Raw genomic sequence first — 19,729 nt, forward strand, 5'->3', positions numbered from 1 at the left:
TTTTGGTTTCGATTGAAACCTAGTTTTTATGGTTTAATGCAGGGGTTGCCAGCTTATGACCTAAAATATTTTATATATATATATATATGAATATAAGCGACATTTCAATATGTTTTGTCCTTTGCACATAAATAAATAAATATTTAACAACAACATCAATAGTAATAATTTTGTGCATACCTCTATCAGTTTTAACTATATTTAGAAAGAAGGAATCTAGAGGCAGCAGAGTGATTTTGTTAGTGTTTCTGCATAGAAAAATACTACAACCTTCATCTTTGAAGTCATTAATGATATCTAATGTAACAAAAAATGCTAAAGTGGACAGATTTTAGTAATAGACGGGCCAGTTTCTGTGTAAAAATGACACTAATAAGAGTTTGGTCGTGAAATGCTGGCGAAGGACATCATCTGCTGCTGTGTCTTGTGAAGAGGGTGAGTTTGAAGGTCCTTGCTCTACAAGTAACGTGTGAAGTCAGTCACGTCTCTGCGATGTGTTCAGATCTGGGTACGGCAGTGAAGCTCAGAGACTTCTGTTACGACTGCCATCCATCAGTAAAATTAATGTTTAATTTAGCAGGACTGAGCTTGTAAAATGAGCCGTAAAGCTGTGTTGAATTAAGACACGGATGGTGCATTTGCTACTTTTATGAGTTTTTATGAGTAGTGTGGTTTTTAGTCTGTCAGTTTAATGTGTGGTCCAGAAAGTCTTCAGTGGGCTCTAAACTAGTGCTGGTGACACAATCTGACACTGTGGTTCAAAAAAGAAGCATGAAGTAAGTTAATATGGCTGCTGAAACTCATTCTGGAGAACCCTGAGAGAAACTATATTTCTGAATGGTTTGGATTGTAAGAATGAGGTGTGATTTACAGATGAGGCAGAGTTAGCAACAGTCTGAGAGTGGCAGGAAGTTTTGGGGAATGAAAGCACAAACAAAATATATGAGACTTTTTATTTCCTTTTTTCTGTTTTTCATCTGAGCAATCAAATGGGTTGCAAATGTTACATTTAAGAAGCAAATTACAGTAAAATACCGGCATGTTTTCCACACTGTTTTCTCAGTACGATATATACTTTGGGATAATATATAAATATGAAAAAAACAAAGAATGAATTTTCATCAGCCATTGTCACGTGATTCTTCAGAAATAATCCTGATCTGCTGATTAGTCCTCAATGCTGGAAACTGTTGTACTGCTTCATATATTTGATTTAAAATAGAAATCATTTGTAACAACATACTGTTAAGTTTTGGGTTTTTATTTTTTTCCTTGCTTTTTTAAATTTAATAAACAAGCTTACTTTTATTCAGCAAGGATGTATTAAATTGCTTAAAAGTTGTAGTAAATACTTATATTGCTAAAAAAGATTTCTATTTTGAAACAATGCTGTTCTTTATAACTTTTTATTCATCAAAGATTTCTGATAAAGAAAAAGCATATTGATAATAGATCAGAATGATTTCTGAAGGATCATGTGACACTAGACTGGAGTAACGGCTGATGAAAATTCAACTTTGCATCACAGGAATAAATTCTATTTTAAAGTATATTAAAATAGAAAACTGGTATTTTAAATTGCAATAATATTTCAAAATATTACAGTCTTTCCCCTGTATTTCTGATCAAATAATGCAGCCTTTATGAGCATAAGACACTTATTTAAAAAATCGTACTGATCCCAAACTTTTAAACGGCAGTAAATATTTCATTTTAATATTCATTGTGTTGGTTAATTTTTTAATTTCCAACAATCAGTCAATCAAACAAACAAACAATCCATAAATAAATATTCACTATAGCCTTATCATTGCTGGAGGGAACAGTATTTATGAATAATTACTTTTTAGTCTTAATTGTATTGTTTTTTCACATCAAGCTATTAAACCGATTAAAACTACAGCTTTTTGAGATGCAAAAAAACCAATCCAAGTAAAACCATGTTTTGTTTTGTTTCTTCTTCTTTCTATGTTTTATGCTACAGCTGTTGTTTGGTGAATCTTTATGGGTGAACTCCCGTCATTTCAATAGGCTTCAATGAAATATGGTGTGAGGGTGAAGCTTCCCCACACAGATTTTGCAAAGCTTTTAAGTTCGCATTAGCAAGCAGATTCACCTTCATGTTGAATAACAGAAAGCTGCTTGGTTTGAAAGTGACTTATATTTGAGCTGAGCTTCATACATCACTACACTACATACTTTCTTTGTTGCTGTGTTGTTATGCTTGTTGTTCTTTTTTTTTGGTTTATTTTTTTTTTTTTCATGTTTGTATTCTGTGTGTATTTGCAGCTCATGTGTTTATTCAGTGCTGCGCTGCAGAATACTGCCAAGGTTTAGCTTGAATTGTTATTTTTCAAGGCTGACTCTCTGCACATAACAGATCAACCCATCATCGCCATCCGCTTTATGAAAAACACAAGCTGCCTCCTCACTCTCCGTCTCTGATGCATGAAGAACAGGTCTGTCTTTGAGCCACAGAGATCGATGCTGTGCTCATAGCACATGATTGTGAGGAGATGTAGAGCTCGGCGGGGCTGGGGGCTGAAGATGAGCTTGGATTTCTCAGCGCCACTCGGAGAAGGTCACAGACGTGTCCTGTTTGCAGATGGCCTTCGCTTTGAGTGGAAAGGTCACCAGCAAGTGGCAGGTCAAGGCAACAGACTGTAAACTCATGTCAGCTGATTGATCTCTCAATTTGGAGCCCAGTTATCAAAAAAAAAAAAAAAGCACACACACATGACAGCTAATAATGCTGGACAAAGATTACTTAATTATATGTTTTAGGGAACACACTTATTTTTTCCAGTAAATGTTGATCTATGTTTAAATGCAATACTTTTTTTTTTTTTTTTTTGGGTGTTGATTTATTTTTTAATGTAATTGTTGATCTATGTTTATTTTTTATAGTGAATGTTGATCTATGTTTAAATGCAATCCTGCATGGATTGATGATAATTAGTTTTCTGAAACATCATATTTTATGAAAAAGCATGAAGAATAAACAGATCAAGAAACCGCGGGGGAAACCCACAGTATTATAAATGAAAATGTAAACAACATTGAGCTTAAAAACTAAAAACTTGTGTATATATGCACTCTCTAACTATTTTAATTATTTTATCATTTATTTACTTATTTAGAATTAATCATTTTATTCAGCAAGAATGCATTAAATCGATCAGAAGTAACAAGTTTTGATGATGATAAATGTTTCTTGAGCAGCAAATCAGCATATTAGAATGATTTCTGAAGATCATGTGACACTGAAGACTGGAGTAATGATGCTGGAAATTTGCTAATTTGCTTTAAGCCTACATAAAGTTCATAGTAATGAGAGACATCCAGATACTAAACGTGTTGTTTTTTTTATAAATTATTTAAGATTATGCATATGTAAAGTTCATAGTAGTGAGAGACATCCAGATACGTCCAGATACTGAACGTGTGCATTTATTAACATGCTCTATAGGATGAACACACTGATGTACCTGTAAAGGTATGTCTCAGAAGAACATGCTCTTTCATCAGTGCTGAGAAATACACAGCTTAGTTTATTTGGCCAGGCTTGACAACATCTACTGAATCTGTACTGCAGCATGAACAAGCTGCGCTCTTCAGTTCCATTTTTCATGTGACTTTTCCCAAGAAGCCATTAAAATGGCAATTTCATGCCATTCAGAAAAACACTGGATCCATGTCCACTTGAATCTAAAGGGAAGCCAGATGTATATTTTTTGAGTGTGTGTTGGTTTGTCACCTGGATGATGATCTTCAGTTTTCATTTATGCTCAGGTCCGTTCACATGAAAGTAGATTTCCTTTAGCGATCAGTGCTGTTTTTCAAGGCTGTCTTGTTAGATGATTCTTGTTTTCATGTTGATGACATCCAGTTTTCAGTGTAGATGCGGAGGAGATCCAGACAGCTTGTTAGTGTGCTTTGTTACTCTTTTTTTTTTGTCTAGTGGTTGTGTCATTGTTTCCTCGCAGCGGAGTGCTGATGTAATCTAGAAACACACGAGTTTTTCTCTTTGTTCACTTGAAAATCTCTCATTTGATCTTAATGAGAAACAAAACTTATCAATGACAGTCGGGATATTTGTATGAGTTTTTCATTAGTTCTCATTTTGACATCATTTGAATATAATTTGAGTTTTAATGACTTTTATAGACATTTTGATTTTACTTTAAATATTAAGGCAGCAACTGAACTGATGTTTTTTAAGTAGGTCTGTTCACAATGAAATAAAATCAGTACAAATGATAAGAAATATGTTCTTTTGGCAATACTATATTCTAAAGGTCATGCAATAAAGATGTCGAGAGCTGAAGAAGAAAAGGTACAGAGAAACAATTAATGCCATCATCAGGGACAAATGAGAACAGAACTGTTAATACAGGACAGGTATTGCCATCATCAGGGACAAATTGGGAAAGGAATTTTTATTAAGGGAAGGGTATCACCTGAAATTAAACATTGCATGTGCCTTTGAATATCAATTAATTTATGATATTATGTATTTAATTGGTAGTGTTAAAATGAAATTATTACTAATTTATTTATTGAATTCTTTTTTTTTTTTTTTTTATTGGATGGTTTGTCTGCCGTTTGTCAGCTTAAGGCTTTAGTCTACAGTCGTCCTCATCGCACTGGGAATATTTTCTGTCCCGTTCGGAGTGGTTCATTCTCTCCTCTCCCTGAGGACTGCTTCTGTCTTTGCAGTGTTGGCACTGGGAATATTTTCTGTCCCGTTCGGAGTGGTTCATTCTCTCCTCTCCCTAAAGCGATTGACAAGATGTTGTGGAATGCCTATACTGTAATAATACTGAGAATATATATATTATATATATATATATATATATATATATAGATATATATATATATATATATGATTTGTTTTGGATGAATGTAATGTAATGATATTGTGATATGTTTTTATTTTACTTTCTGTAATAATGTTGTGTTGTTTTTTTATATTAATATAAATCTGCAAAGTTACAAAGCTCAAAGTCCAATTCAAAAGGAGATATTTTATTTATCAGAAATCACTTTTCAAAAACTAAAACTACAACCAATCACAGCACACACTGGCCCAGCTAAACCAGTCTTTTTCACAGCACATTAAATGGCCCAGCTAACCAATCACAGCACACACTGGCCCAGCTAACCAATCACAGCACACACTGGCCCAGCTAACTTTCAATCACCGCACACACTGGCCCAGCTAACCATTCACAGCACACACTGGCCCAGCTAACCAATCACAGCACACACTGGCGCAGCTAACCAATCACAACACACACTAGCCCAGCTAACCCAATCACAAGCAAAATGGCCCAGCTAACCAATCACAGCACAGAGATGGCCCAGCTAACCATTCACAGCACACACTGGCCCAGCTAACCAATCACAGCACACACTGGCCCAGCTAACCATTCACAGCACACACTGGCCCAGCTAACCAATCACAGCACACACTGGCCCAGCTAACCTTAATCACAGCTGTAACACTGGCCCAGCTAACCAATCACAGCACACACTGGCCCAGCTCAAACCAATCACAGCACACACTGGCCCAGCTAACCAATCACAACACACTAACCAAGCTAACTAATCACAGCACACACTGGCCCAGCTAACCAATCACAGCACACACTGGCCCAGCTAACCAATCACAGCACACACTGGCCCAGCTAACCAATCACAACACACTAAACTCACTATAACACTAAAACTAAAACTAAATCTAAAATTTACTATAAACAAATATTTTAGGAGAGTGGCGTTCCACGTAGGTGTAGCATAAACTCTGGTGAGAATATGATAGTCTTGCGAAAACCAGGTTTTGTTTAAAATATTCGTCAAATTTAAAATAAATATCCACTTTCAAATGCAAAAACAAATTTTAGGTGTGCGTCTGGAAGCCTTATCAGTGAGGCACGAAATGCAATGATGATGTAAGTGTCATTGCATTTCAATGCTTTTGTTAGCCTGTCCAGTTGAAGCCACTAGATGTGGCTCTGCTACGTTGTTCATTCAAAATATTGCGGTAAAAGAGAACATCAATGCGGAGAAGATCTTGTTTATGGCGAAACTGAAACCAAGCCGTTCACACAGAACGCATAGGCTATTTATCACATTTTCTAGAGGGACATCTATCAGCGTTGCATTTGTGTCTCACTCAAGAGAGCCGCATGTTTAGAAAGCCATGTAAAATTCATGTAAGTTCAACTTGTCTCGAGACTTTATGGCATTTTTTCCCCATCCCACTGTATCTCATGTTTTTAAATGAAGAAAGTACTCTTTGTGATTGATTTCGGTCCTTTGTATTAAACTATACATACATGCATGATGATGTTTGGTTTCTAATTGTTTAAGCAACTTTATGGTTTATAAACGCCTCTTGGCTTATATTGAAATCTTCCAACATTTTTCTTTACAAATCTTTATTCTGTACTTATAATTCGTGACCAATGTTTTGTTGGTTACTTCTCAACAGGAGCTTATGCTAAGCCTACGTCATCTGCTGGAACGCTACTCTCACGTTAGCAGAAGCTAGAAATTGCATAAAAAGTTTTTAAAATGGATGTTTTTCTTACACAAATGCATCACTTCGCTTCAGAAGGCCTTTATTAACCCCCCAGAGCCGGGTGGAGCACTTTTAATGATGGATAGATGCCCTTTTTTGGGCTTCAAAATCTCAACCCCCATTCACTGAAAGAAGAAAGTCATTTATACCTCCTTTATTCCCTTTTGAATGTCTTGAGGGTGAATTAATTATGGGGTAATTAGCAGTTTTTGGGTGAACTTTCTATATAAAAAGTAGGCCTATTGATTGAAGGTATTAATAAAAACGGTAATAAAAATACAAATTAAAATGTGTACAATTTTACAATTACAAACTAACTCTCTAAATAAAGTGTTGGCTAAATAAACATAAGATTTATATTTTGGTTAATAATATTATAAATTATCCAATTGCATTGTCTTAATGCAGGCTCTTCCATTAATATTTTTTTTTTTGTGTGATGACTCAAACAAATCAATACTTAAAACCAATTCATTAAAACAGACAGTGCTGATATGTGGAAATAAATCATATATTAATCATCAGCATTTATTAAATCAGAGACACTACTAAAACGGCTTAATTTTGGTCGAGTTGAGACATTCATGTTAAGCTTGATGCTTTGAGTGAAATATCACTTTATTGTGTGAAACACAATGGTTCTTGTTTCGTCCTCCTCCATTCTTTCATTAGTATTATGTGTGAATATGTGAATCATGTACAACCTTGTTGGCTATTATTTGAATTATTCTGCAGATGTTCAGCTTTCAGGCATCTCCAGTACAAAAAGTGGAAGCAGTTTAGAGCAACTTTAGGCAGGGTGCTCTCGAGCCAGCATGAGCATTTGTCTCCAGCGTTGTCTGATGCAGGAATTTCCCCATCATGCAGTGCTCACAGCTGAGAACTGGAGCTTGCTTGGGAGTCGTCACTCTCGCAGATCCTGCTGCGTCTGCACCGCATCGACTCACCACCCACTCGCTCCTGAACCCAGAATCCACTCGAGCGCCAATGATTACTCAGCATACATCCATCAGCAGTTTACCGGCCAGCTATGACGGGGCTGATCTCCTGAAGGCCACCAGCTGGACTCTGCTGTCTTCAGGGGTCGAGTCGGCCGCTCCAGCTCGTGTGTGATTAAGTGGGTGAAGAAGAGCGGGCCTGTTTCTTGTCCACTTCAGTGAAGCCGTCAGGCTTAAGTGGCTGTCATTGATTTCCAATGGGATGTTAGTTAGGAGTGCGTGTGATTTGTCCTGTGGTTGGTCGGGAAGATTACGGCTTGTACGAGATTTAGGCTTGCCGATCTTCGGAGAATGACTTAGACTCCATTTACACCTGGTGCTAGCATCGGTTTTGGGATCAAATCACTCAGACCTCATTCTGAGGTAGAATGAATGTGATCACACTGCGCTACATCAAAGACTCACTACTCAACTCAATCAGCCGTTGCGCTATTACAAGGGGTTTACTCTTTGCTGGTTGTTCATGGATTTACAAGAATATGAAAAATGCATTTTAGAAAAGAGCTAAGTGCAGAGTCAGTTACTTATAAGAGTTCTAAAATAATCTTGGTTACAGTTTATTTTGGTGTCATTGTTACAGTGTAATTACACAAGTGCTAATATAATTAATAACATTATGGGTTCAGGGTCAAGGATGGCATTTATTTATTTATTTATTTTTTTTTTGTGATCGTGCATAATTTACTGTTATTACTACAGTAAGTAGATGTATCTTGTGAAAAAAGGGGCTATAAAATAAACTGTTACCTAAAAGTATTTAAAAAAAATCTAGTTTAAAACACACGTGGCAAGTTCTTAGAAAAGTACTCTTTATATTAATTCAATTTCTTTACCGTTTTTATTAAAAGTGGTCATTTAATGGCTCTAAAAATGTCATGTAGTGTAACCATTAAGCAAAATCAATAGACTCTTTTCTGCACAGCTTAAATTCGCGTGTGTGTACACATCTTGATTCTTTTTCCAAAAGGTTTTAAAATATTTTTTTTTTAAATATAAAACTGGAGTATTCATTCATGAATATAAAAAGCTTAAAGGATTACTTCATGAATGTTTTTTTTTTTCACCACATGACATTTTACAACCTGAAATAATCTCACTTTGTCATAAAATGGTTAAATTATTAATTATTATCTGTAGGATTGTTATTATTTTACATTGTATTTTATTTTTTTATATTTTTAATTATAGTTAAAGTTTAGTAATTTTATTCTGGGTTTTTGTGTCAGTTTTGTTAGTTTTTTATTAGTTTTTTAAAACTAATTTTATTTTATTTTGTTTTGTTTTTTGTTATTTCGGTCCTTAATTAAACTGAAAAATGTTGCCTTGACAAATAGCTGAAATAAAATAAGTTTAAGTATTTTTATGATAAAGTATTTTGTTTGTGGTTATTTATACATTTTACCTTTTAATAATAACAATATTTCTATTTTTATTTATTTACATACTTTTTTTTTTACAGACAGTTGTACCACCCTGACACTTTCTATGCCCCCAAAACCTATTAAAGTGCTTCTTAATTCTGAAATGAAAAAAAAAAAAAACCTTCCTCATGATAGATGATGTGTATGCACCTCATCGTATGCATTAATTATCATGTTTTTAAATCAATTCATAGATCCGGCAGCATTAGCCTCATGTGGTTGACCCTGAATATCAACATGCATTGACGGATGAGATGTAACACACTGAAGTAGCAAGTCATTCACGTAGTGATGATTTCCTCGAAATCCGATCGTAAGTGGTCACAAGAGATGCATTTGAGACATGTTACTGTACTTCCGTGAGTCAATCAGGCCGAGACCGATGCTAATACAAGGTGTGAACATGGCCTCAGAGTTCCTGCTGTCAGTCACAGGTGAGCTGATATGACCAGAACAAGAGTTCCCTGTGATTATTGTCCTTTACTGCTTGTTAGAGACTGCGACTGGTTTCTCGCTAAACAAGTTTTCCAGCTCTCTCTTCTCTTACTTCTAGACCCGTGGGGCCTGTGTGGCATTTTGTCATAGCGTGTTGTGTTGAACATTTCATTGATTTCATTGTGGTGTTGATATTCACTATGCCTCACTGCATTTCAGCTGACGAACCTTGAGGGACTCGTGCCAGAGCTGAGAAAAGATGAGGTGTCTAGAGTTCAGTTTATGCTAAGACCTGCTAAGATGCTAAGACTTGCTTCTGCCAGGAGCCTCTTCGGGATGTTAAAAAGGTGACTCCAATCTGCGGATTGATGGATGTTTTGGAAACACCTACTTGCTGAAGGGAAATACTGTAGGGTTCAGAAATCTGACATTTTTCATCACTTTTATGATTCATCTTTTATTTGTGTGTGTGTGTGTAACTGGAGGGACAATCAAACAGGAGAATAATTATTTTTATGTTTCTGTTTGAAACTGAATATAGGCATCATAGAATTATAATGTGCAATATGCAAAATATATATTAATTTTGAGATGCATAAAAAATATAGGAATTTTGAAACGTTCATACATATTTATTTATTAGATGGTTATTTAATTAATATTTTAATAAAACGTTTATTTAAAAGTTTTGTGTGTATTTGTCAATGAAGTTTTCGTGGAAACATGAATGTATTTAGATTCGTGTAGTAAAAATTATATTTTTATTCTGACATCATATCATAAAATTAGATCTGGTCACTAGAAGGCCCCAAGTGCACGTTGTTTTAGTGTTATTATTTTAAAATGTGATAATTGTAATTAATGGAGTTGTGTTTCAGTATTTCTATCAATTAGATTTTAGACATCTTTGTTTTTCCATAAAAAAAAAAACTATAGGATAATTGAGTAAAATCATTTATTATGAAGACATAGTGTTGATGATATTATGACATATCTTCAATTAAAATATGTGCAATTAAATATGTACAGTTAAAATTCATATGGTTGTATAATGTTATTCATTTATGAAACTAAACTGTCAAAATACAATTTTAAATATAGTTAATTTAGTATTTTACATGTTTGTGTGTGTGTGTGTTTATTATATTTAACTTATAGTATATTTAACTATTTAATTCTGTGTTTATAAATTAGCATAATGACATTACATTGAAAAACTGGGGAAATGATTGTAATGTTTGCTGATCAAGAACTAGAAGAGTAGAGTGAAAATCAAGGCTCAGGGAATTATTGAAACAATGCTTACTACAGACATGTCCTCTGCACTGAAACTGGCAGCAGCTCGATCAGTTTATTCAGGCTTTTTCAATCAGCTGAACTGCTCTTGCTCCCACAGCAGAGGAAAGCATGCTTAGAAACGTACACTGACCACTACAGACTGGTCAGATAGGTGCGTTTCCTTCCTGTGTTGTTACTGGAACCGCTGTTGCTGTCGGAGCCATGACCTAGTGATTAGTGTGCATGCTTTAATAAACCGAGCTGTGCTGCTTAGGCTTTTTGTTTCAGCCCAATCTTCCTCTGAAGAGGTGTTTAGCTGAGCAGTGGTCCTGTGTGATTGGTAGCATCTGTAACAGTGTATTTCACAGCGTCCTGTCAGAGTCCACGAGCCGCTCGGCTTGTTCCTTGAGAAATGTTGTTATTAGTCTGTCCTCAGTCTTTTAGCACAAATTAAACGAGTCTATCTTCACTCTCGGGCTTTCGGCGGTGCATCAGTCAGACAAGGAGCTTCTGCATTTAAAACCATTACCGCCATCAACATGTAATAGAGGCAATGGATGATCGTCCTGAAGGAACCTGGCAGTTTTTCTTCATGAAGGCCTCCAGGCATTTGTCAAAGGAGCTGAACATATTTTCAGCTCATCTCCACTTACATACATTGGGAAAAATGACTGAATTCATAAATGTAACATAATGGAAGGCAAATTCAGCAAGTCAGCAGAAATAGAAGCGTGTTTGCAGTGTGGTGCATGTGCAGTGCATCCATGCTTGTTGTTGTTTTTGGTTAATTTACTGATAGGTGTTTTAAGTGGGTACAGTTCTCAGGGGGAAGTTCTCAGTTTTTAAACAAATTATTATTAATATATTAAAATAAATAAATACATAAATGTTTTTCCCCATCACAAACTGCTGTTTTTAATTAAAGATCATACCGTTTTTGAAACTTCAGAAGTCAAAAAAATGAATCATGGTTAGTTAATTTAATATCAGGTTTGGCTAATGTTTTGATGATTAAATTACTAATAATTGTTTAACTTACTAATATGTGTTTTAAGTGGGTACAACTCACAACTCCGTAGTCGGTCGGTTGGTCAACAATCAATCAATCAATCAATCAATCAATCAATCAATCAATTAAAAAAAGACACATCTAACAAATGTCTCAACAATTAATAATATATCAAAATAAGCAAATAAAATATTAGAATTTAATAATACAAAAAGAACAATAAATATTAAAATAAAAGCAATAAACAATAAATATTTTTCCCCTCAATAACTGCTATATTTAATCAAAAAACATACAGTTTGAAAGTCACAAAATTAATCATGGTTAATTCATTTAATGTCAGGGATGGTTTATAAAAATACTAATATTTGTTTAACTAACAACTCTAATTTGTTGAATTTAAGAAAATGTCAATTGTGGCAAACAAACAACAACAACAACAACAACAACACATGTACCTAAGGCCCAGCCATCTACCTTAGCGCTGCAAGATGACTAAAAGGTATTTAAATTGTTATTATTATTATTATTATTATTATTATTATTATTAATATTAATATTAATAATTTATTAAAATAAGCAAATATCTTTTATTAAAATATTATATAATTTTTTCATATAATAATTTAGAATAAAAAATATTTTATATATATTTATATAAAATACTGTATATGTGTGTGTATATGTTGTTTAATTAATGAGCATGCGGACACTTCTAAAGTCATAAAATGAATCACGGTTAATGAATTTTATATCAATATTCCAGTTTCTGTTAGTAAGCAGCTTTCATTATCAATTACACCAGAAATTCTGGAAATTATATATGTTGGGGAGCTTTTAAATATTGTGTTGGACAGCGGGGGCCTTCGAGTAGAAATGTTTGTGAAAACACTGACCTAAGGCATTAACCACCAATAAATAGGCAGATATTATCCTGAAATCATTTTAATGTTTTGTATGAATGTAAAACATAGTCTTGGGTTTATAACTGTCTATGCAAACTTATTTCTTATTCATGCATTCACAGAAATACTTTCAGTGCAGCGTGTTCTCTTGGAGCAGAAATAATCTAAAGCATTTTTACATTTGGTGGTCTAACCCCTCTAAACTCATAATGTTGGAGTTTGTGTGTTTAGTTGTTCCCGAGAGGTTAATTGTGTAGCCTGGAGCTTTAATCACTTTTTTCTGTTGGTTTAGCAAGGACTTAGTAAATACATTACCCTGTGCTGCCTTGATAATGTCCTCCTGTTGGAGTTGTAGCATTTGTTTAGCTGTCATTGAGACAAATTATCTGCTGTGATAATTGTTTGAAATTGTCTGAGATGTAAAACTATATGTGAGCGTGTAAAGCTTGCTGAGAGCAACTAAACAAAGCCATAGTCCCTCTCCACATACTAATTTCTTAGTAAGCTTATTAATGTACGGATTTACCTCAGGCATCTTTAAGCTTTAAGTGTCTAATTTCTTTGATATTGTTGTCTCTGTATATTAAACTGAGAAAGAATTTTAATAAGCAAGTCGTTAGTGGGTTATTTTAACAGAAAAGTGAAAACTGTGTGACTTTGTAGTGCTTTCGAAACATTAGCCTATTGTTTGTTTGGTTATCTCGACCAGCCCGGCAACAGCGGACCAATCATGAGTTTGGGGTGGGGCTCTGTGTTTGACTGACCAATTACAGATGAGGGGAGTGTTTGTGGAAACCCATAGACTGTAAAAAAGATGGATGATGTACCTTCATTCACTTCCATTGAAGAAAAGTGAAGCCGCCATTGTCCCAATAGGGCGCGGCCATATTGCACTGATTTGGGACCAGAGCCTGCGCAGTAGAGAGCGCCCACACTCCCACAGAGTCAATCACAAACACACGCATCTGACCCCTTTTTTAAATTAGCCTGACTGGTCCAATTTTTGTCTGCTGATTTTTCGTATAAGAGGCTTGTGTTAAAATAAAGTAAATACAACTCCAATCTCTTCCTGAAGATCCCGAAAAAGTCCGTTGGCACCTCGGTTCGCTCAGAGAAGCTGTCAGTCTCAGCTGTCAATCATGATGTCACATTCCCGTTTTTTTTAGCATCACATAACTAACTAAAACCAAGCTTATTTTAAAAACGAACATCCTAACTTACATCAGCGTGATAAAATCTACATCAGATGACATAAACCCTGTTTGAAAACAAAATATTTGAAGTGAAATTGAATTATTTAGTTTGTCCCATTTTGAATTAGATATATTTAAAGTGACATTTAATTATTTAGTTTGTCCCAAGTGATGGCTTCACTTTTGAGGACTAGTGCAGCACACCTGGTGGAAACCTGTTTGAAAACAATTACTTTTAATTGCTAAAAAAACAACTAGAGGTCCAGAAATTCTGATGTTAAATTTTACAAAAATTATGATTATAAAATTGTTACATTTTAATTTTAGTTTAGTTTAATTTAAGTTAATTTAAGAGAAAAAAGTACAAAAAGAGAAAAAAGGCATAAAAAGTACATCATATATATGTATGTATGTGTGTATCAGTCAATTTCAGGAAAAAAATTATATATATATATATATTTATACACATTTTTCTTTTTTTTTTTTTTTCTGAAATTGATCGTTTTGCTAGAGAAGACCATTGTGTGGATTACTTTGAAACTGCCTAAATATGGATTTTGGACCATCAAAATGCTGTACGTTGAGCCCTTGCATTAGCCTAGATGGAGAAAAATCCTGGAATCTTTTCTTTAATTTCTCTTCAGCTCAAGAAAGTAAGTTATATATCAAGGATAACCTGGGGTTGAGTAAAAATTCAATAAATCAGGAAAACTGTTCCTTTAATTGGTTTGAGAAAAAAAATCTAGCATGTTATACCCTGATAAGATTCAATCTCTTTATAAAGAAATCATGTCTCCTATCTACCGTCTTTGTCTTTAAACTTGGCAAATATGCCAAAAATAAAATAAAGGAAGTCGTTATTGCCAGCCATACCACACATCACCTGGTGAGAAAGGTGCTAATAAATTGAGTGGATGTTATCGCGGTGGTCCGACTGTGGAGAGCGCTCCTCTCAGACTTATAGAGGCTTGTTGCTCTGCAGGACGCTCCCATCTGCTCCATATAGCCCTTCCTGGCCCTGCTGGGTCTCCTGCCTCAGCCTGTGCCCATGAATAGTGCCCAACACAGACACCTCAGCGCCAGCTTGCCTTGTGATGTAACATGGGATGCATCCCCTGCCAGCTCGCTATTCACTTCCTCTTACAATCGGTTCACACATGGTGCGGTTTCATTGCTCCAGTCACTGAGTGACATTTAGACGTTAAACCTCTGTGGGCCAGCAAACCGCTTGAAACGGCTTGATTTCAAGTGATTATTATTTATACACTCACACTTTGAATAGGTCACATAAGAGAGATTTTATTTCTGAAACATTTCGCTGGCTGTTTGTTTTTATAAGGTGACAGAATGTGGGCAGCAGTTCTGAGAGAAAAAAAAGAAAAGTGTCTGAAAATGACTAAACGCTTCTTCCTTTGCATGAGTCATTGTTCGATCTCTTGATGTATACACTGATCAGCTGGATGAAACCCAATTAGAGCTTAATCATCAATCTTGGAGAATCGTATAATTTACCTTAGCCTTAATGACTGCAAAAACACAACAGTATTCTGTATTTCATGTTAATGCTGGAAAGACCCTGTGAGGATTATGATTAAAAAACTGCAGCCTACTAGTGCTTTTCTATGATAAGGCAAATGTTTTTCTCAAGCACTGTTTTTTTATTTAAATTTTGTATAAATGCTAAAGAAGCAGACACAAAAAAACTATCAATATACTGTACATTCAGACCAAAAAAAAAACACTGGTTGAACTTTCTCAGCACAAGGATATTTTTACATCCTTTTCATGCTCAAGTTTTCACTTCTAGAAACATTGATATACTGTACTGTTATAGTTTTTGTTCATATTTTTAAATTTCAATTATTCTTGGTTGACATCACACATAGGCTTTCTTGTAATCAGTAAACGGTCAAAATTAAAATACTGAAATCTTTAATTATACATTTTAAAAATAGAACTAATTAAATGAAAATCAACTTAAAACAAGATTAAAACATGGATACTCATACTAAAGATTATAATTTACAGTGTTATTCATTTTTTTGTGTTTTAAATCATTATGTGAGCATTGGAACCTAACTGTAAAACGAAGAGGAAATGAGTATACGTATTTTTAATTTCAAATATCAGCCAAAATCAATAAATCATCATTAGGATACATCAAAATGCTCAGGAGGGTGAACTTGTTGTCTTTTAAAATGGAGGCCAGTGGTGTTTTAGCCTTACAAAATCTACTGTAAACACATTCAGATCTGCATTCACTGTTACAAGGAACACATTTCACCATCCAATCAGTTCCTATGAATGAACACAAGTCCTGTTCTACATATTTCATTGGTTCACACACCTGGTTTCACCTTGAAACACATCATATAATGAAAGTAAATTGGGCTGTGAATGCTGTTTCACGTCGGATTTATAAGTCTGCTGCTTCAAAGTACCACAGACAAGGTCATTCAGTATAAGCACTTATTCAGAGTCTCTTCTTTTACAGATTTGTAGCTTAAACAGATTGTATTTGGCTATTTTGTGTTTCATTCTGTGATTTAATCTAAATGGGTTTAAACTTGAAGAGATTCTTACAGCCATTCAAAAACGAGAGTAAATGAAGGTGAGTGAGAGTTTGAATTTTAATTGATTGAGGCTGGAGAGAAGCCAGACCGAATAAACAAACCAAAACAAGGTCTTCATCGTTATAGACTGAGGCTGGTCTCCTAAACAAACAGGGTCACTTGCAGGACCTGTAGATGCAGTGTGCATGCTGAATTTGGAGGACATTATGAACCAAGATGGATTATTGGGAGGACAGTGTCATTGTGTATTAGACTTTGGATGTTGCAGACCGAACAGAACGGAGGCAGTGCTGAAGAGGGACTTGATGATAGATGTGTAGGCAGGCTGTGCCCAAATGATGAGGGATCCATGTCTCAGGATGATGCCACTCTAAACGCCGGGCTCCAGGCCAAGCCACCCCAGGGATGGGCTATTGGGGGCGTCTTATCCGTGGTGCACGGGGCTGTTGGTAGTCCCAGCGGCCACAGCCTGCTGACTGCACATCATCTAGACAGTCTTTGTGCAAGCTGGGGCTTTTCGGCTGAGAAAGTCAGGTCAAGTTTGTATCAGGCTGGCATCCCTCTCAAGGGTTCTCAGCTGAAAGCAGTGTGCTTATCCCAATGTTACATAGAGATGGATGCTGCCAACAGAAATTAAGAAACTATAGCTTGGTATCAAAAGCCTGAGCTACTGATTCCTGTCTACATAGGCAGCGTCGCAATAGAAATAGAACCTCATACAGTAAGAGACTGTTTTACATCTCTGTGCCAGATTAGAACTCTGTTCTGGAAACCTGACTCAGCATTGATTTCAATTGCATTTGGCATTAGCATGTTGCTAAGCTAACAATGCGATACACCGATACGCATAGAAAGAGCATAAATTGCCACCTTCGTGTGAATCACACTTGAAATGTTGAATGTTAACAATGTAATATGTCCTCTTCAGTCACTCTTCTTGTGAATCGCACTGGAAACTTGATTGAATTTGTCGTTATAGAATATAATTTGTTGTTAGGATGTTGCTAGCAACATGATACTCTAATAAGAATAAAAATATCTCAGATAGCCCTGTTAACATGAATTGCAATGGGAACCTGACTCAGTATTGATTTCAATAGAATTTTACATTAGCATATTGCTAAGCTTATAACATGAAACTCCAAAAGTGAAAGTGAAAGTGAAAGTCGTGACATTTGTCAAGTATGGTAACCCATACTCGAAATTGGTGCTCTGCTTTTAACCCATCCAAGTGCACACACACAGCAGTGAGAAGTGAACACACCGTGAACACACACCCGGAGCAGTGGGCAGCTATATCCAGCGCCCGGGGAGCAACTGGGGGTTCAGTGCCTTGCTCAAGGGCACTTCAGCCATGGGTACTGAGGATGAAATAGAGCGCTGTTCATTCACTCCTACACCTACAACTCCTGCCAGCACCGAGACTCGAACCTGCGACCTTCTGGTTACAAGTCCAACTCTCTAACCATTAGGCCACAGCTGCCCCCAAAAAGCATAGAAACAACACAAATAGTTTTTTCACGTGAATTGCACTTGAAACCTGACTCTCTATTGATTTCGAAAGAGTTTGAAGTTTGCATGATGCTAAGTTAACAATGTGATATGCTCATAAGGTCAAAAACAACAAAAATGTCCCTTTTCACATGAATCGCACCGGAAACTCGATTTGCCATTTATTGCAACAAAATGAGTTGTTAGCATGTTGCTAATAACACCATACTCCAGTAAGCATAAAATACCTCAAATAGCCATGTTTACATGAATCACAATGGAATCCTGACATCTATTTCAGTAGAATTTGGCATTAGCATGTTGCTAAGCTAATAACTTGACACTCTAAAAAGCATAGAAATAACACATTCACTTCACGTGAATCTCACTTGAAGACTGACTTACAATTGATTTCAAAAGAATTTAAAGTAAGTATTTTGCTAAGTTAACAACGTGATGCTCTAATAAGCTTAAAAATGAAACAAATATCCCTCTTTTTTTGAATTGTGCTCGATTTACTGTTAATTGCAATAAAATCCGTTGTTAGCAACAGTAATATTCCAGCATGCATAAAAATACCTCAGATACCCCTGTTTACATGAATCACACTGGAAACCTGACTCAGCATTGATTTAAATAAAATTTTAAATTAGTATGTTGATAAGCTTACATTGTGGTACCCCAAAAAAGAATAGAAATAAGACAAATAACCATCTTCACGTAAATCGTACTTGACTCACTGTTGATTTCAAAATTAATTTGAAGTTAGCATGCTGCTAAGTTAACAATGTGATACTTTCGTAAGCTTAAAAACAACACAGATATCCCTCTTTATGTGAATCGCACTGGAAACTCAATTAATTGCAATAGAATTTGTCGTTAGCATGTTGCTAAAAACATAATACTCCTGTAAGCATAAAAATGTCAAATAGCCTTATTTACGTGAATCACACTGGAAATCGGACTCTGCATCGATTTCTATATTTGCAATAACATATTGCTAACAACATGATACTCCACCTGTGTGAATCATTTGACATGTTTTGCTAAGCTAACTAAATAGTAATGCTATAAGCATAAAAATAACCCAAATCTTGCAATGTAATACTTGAATAATCATAGAAATGCACACACATAGTGTATCGCACAGGAAACACGATTTACCATTGAATGCAATAGTTTATGTCAGATGCAATTTATGAGCTCAGTGTTTTATGTATGTATTCTGTTTATAAATAATGAATTTATTTTCACATTTAGAGAGAGTGTTTATTTTCTTTCTCCTCAGCCGCCAGATTCTCCAATCACACGCTTTGGTGAGCACATACCTGTTTGCTGTCAGCGTGACTCCACCCACACACTTCCCTAACCACACACCAAGCTGTTTTTTTTGTGGTTTTTTATTATTGAAGGCTTTTTTTTTTGGGGTGTAAACCAGCGAGGGCATATGTTTTAGAGGAGGTTTTTTTTTTATTTTTTTTTTTTTATTTTGGGGCGTAAACACCTGTGGAATCTGTAATGGGCAAATTTTAGATTTTACGTCCCTCTCGTCTCGGCTGTGTTAACTTTGAATGCGCTCTCGAAATGTGGAGAAAACCTTTTGCGAGCCCCCAGGACTGTTACACCACCGTTTCTTTGATCTTCATTCATGGAGAGATGACTGAAGAAAGCATCTCCGCGGAATCCCGATAAAGACGGTCCTTTTGACTGTTTCTCAAATGAGCTCCAGACAGCGACAGAAAGAAACATAAAGGGAGGAAGGCACTCCCCAGATGCCGCCTTCTAAATTCAGCCGTGTGCCTCGAGAGACAGCGAGTGGTTTAATGTAGTGTGTCAACAC

At 35.6% G+C, this 19,729-nt stretch overlaps 1 protein-coding gene across 1 annotated transcript in view; it reads left to right on the forward strand.

Moving 5' to 3' along the window:
* The window catches only part of fars2 (phenylalanyl-tRNA synthetase 2, mitochondrial), a 122,501-nt gene that overhangs the window by 671 nt on the left and 102,101 nt on the right, over positions 1 to 19,729 (forward strand). The window lies entirely within an intron of this gene.

The sequence above is a fragment of the Cyprinus carpio genome, chromosome B24 (genome assembly GCF_018340385.1).
Source record: "Cyprinus carpio isolate SPL01 chromosome B24, ASM1834038v1, whole genome shotgun sequence".
In the NCBI taxonomy this organism is placed as follows: domain Eukaryota; kingdom Metazoa; phylum Chordata; class Actinopteri; order Cypriniformes; family Cyprinidae; genus Cyprinus; species Cyprinus carpio.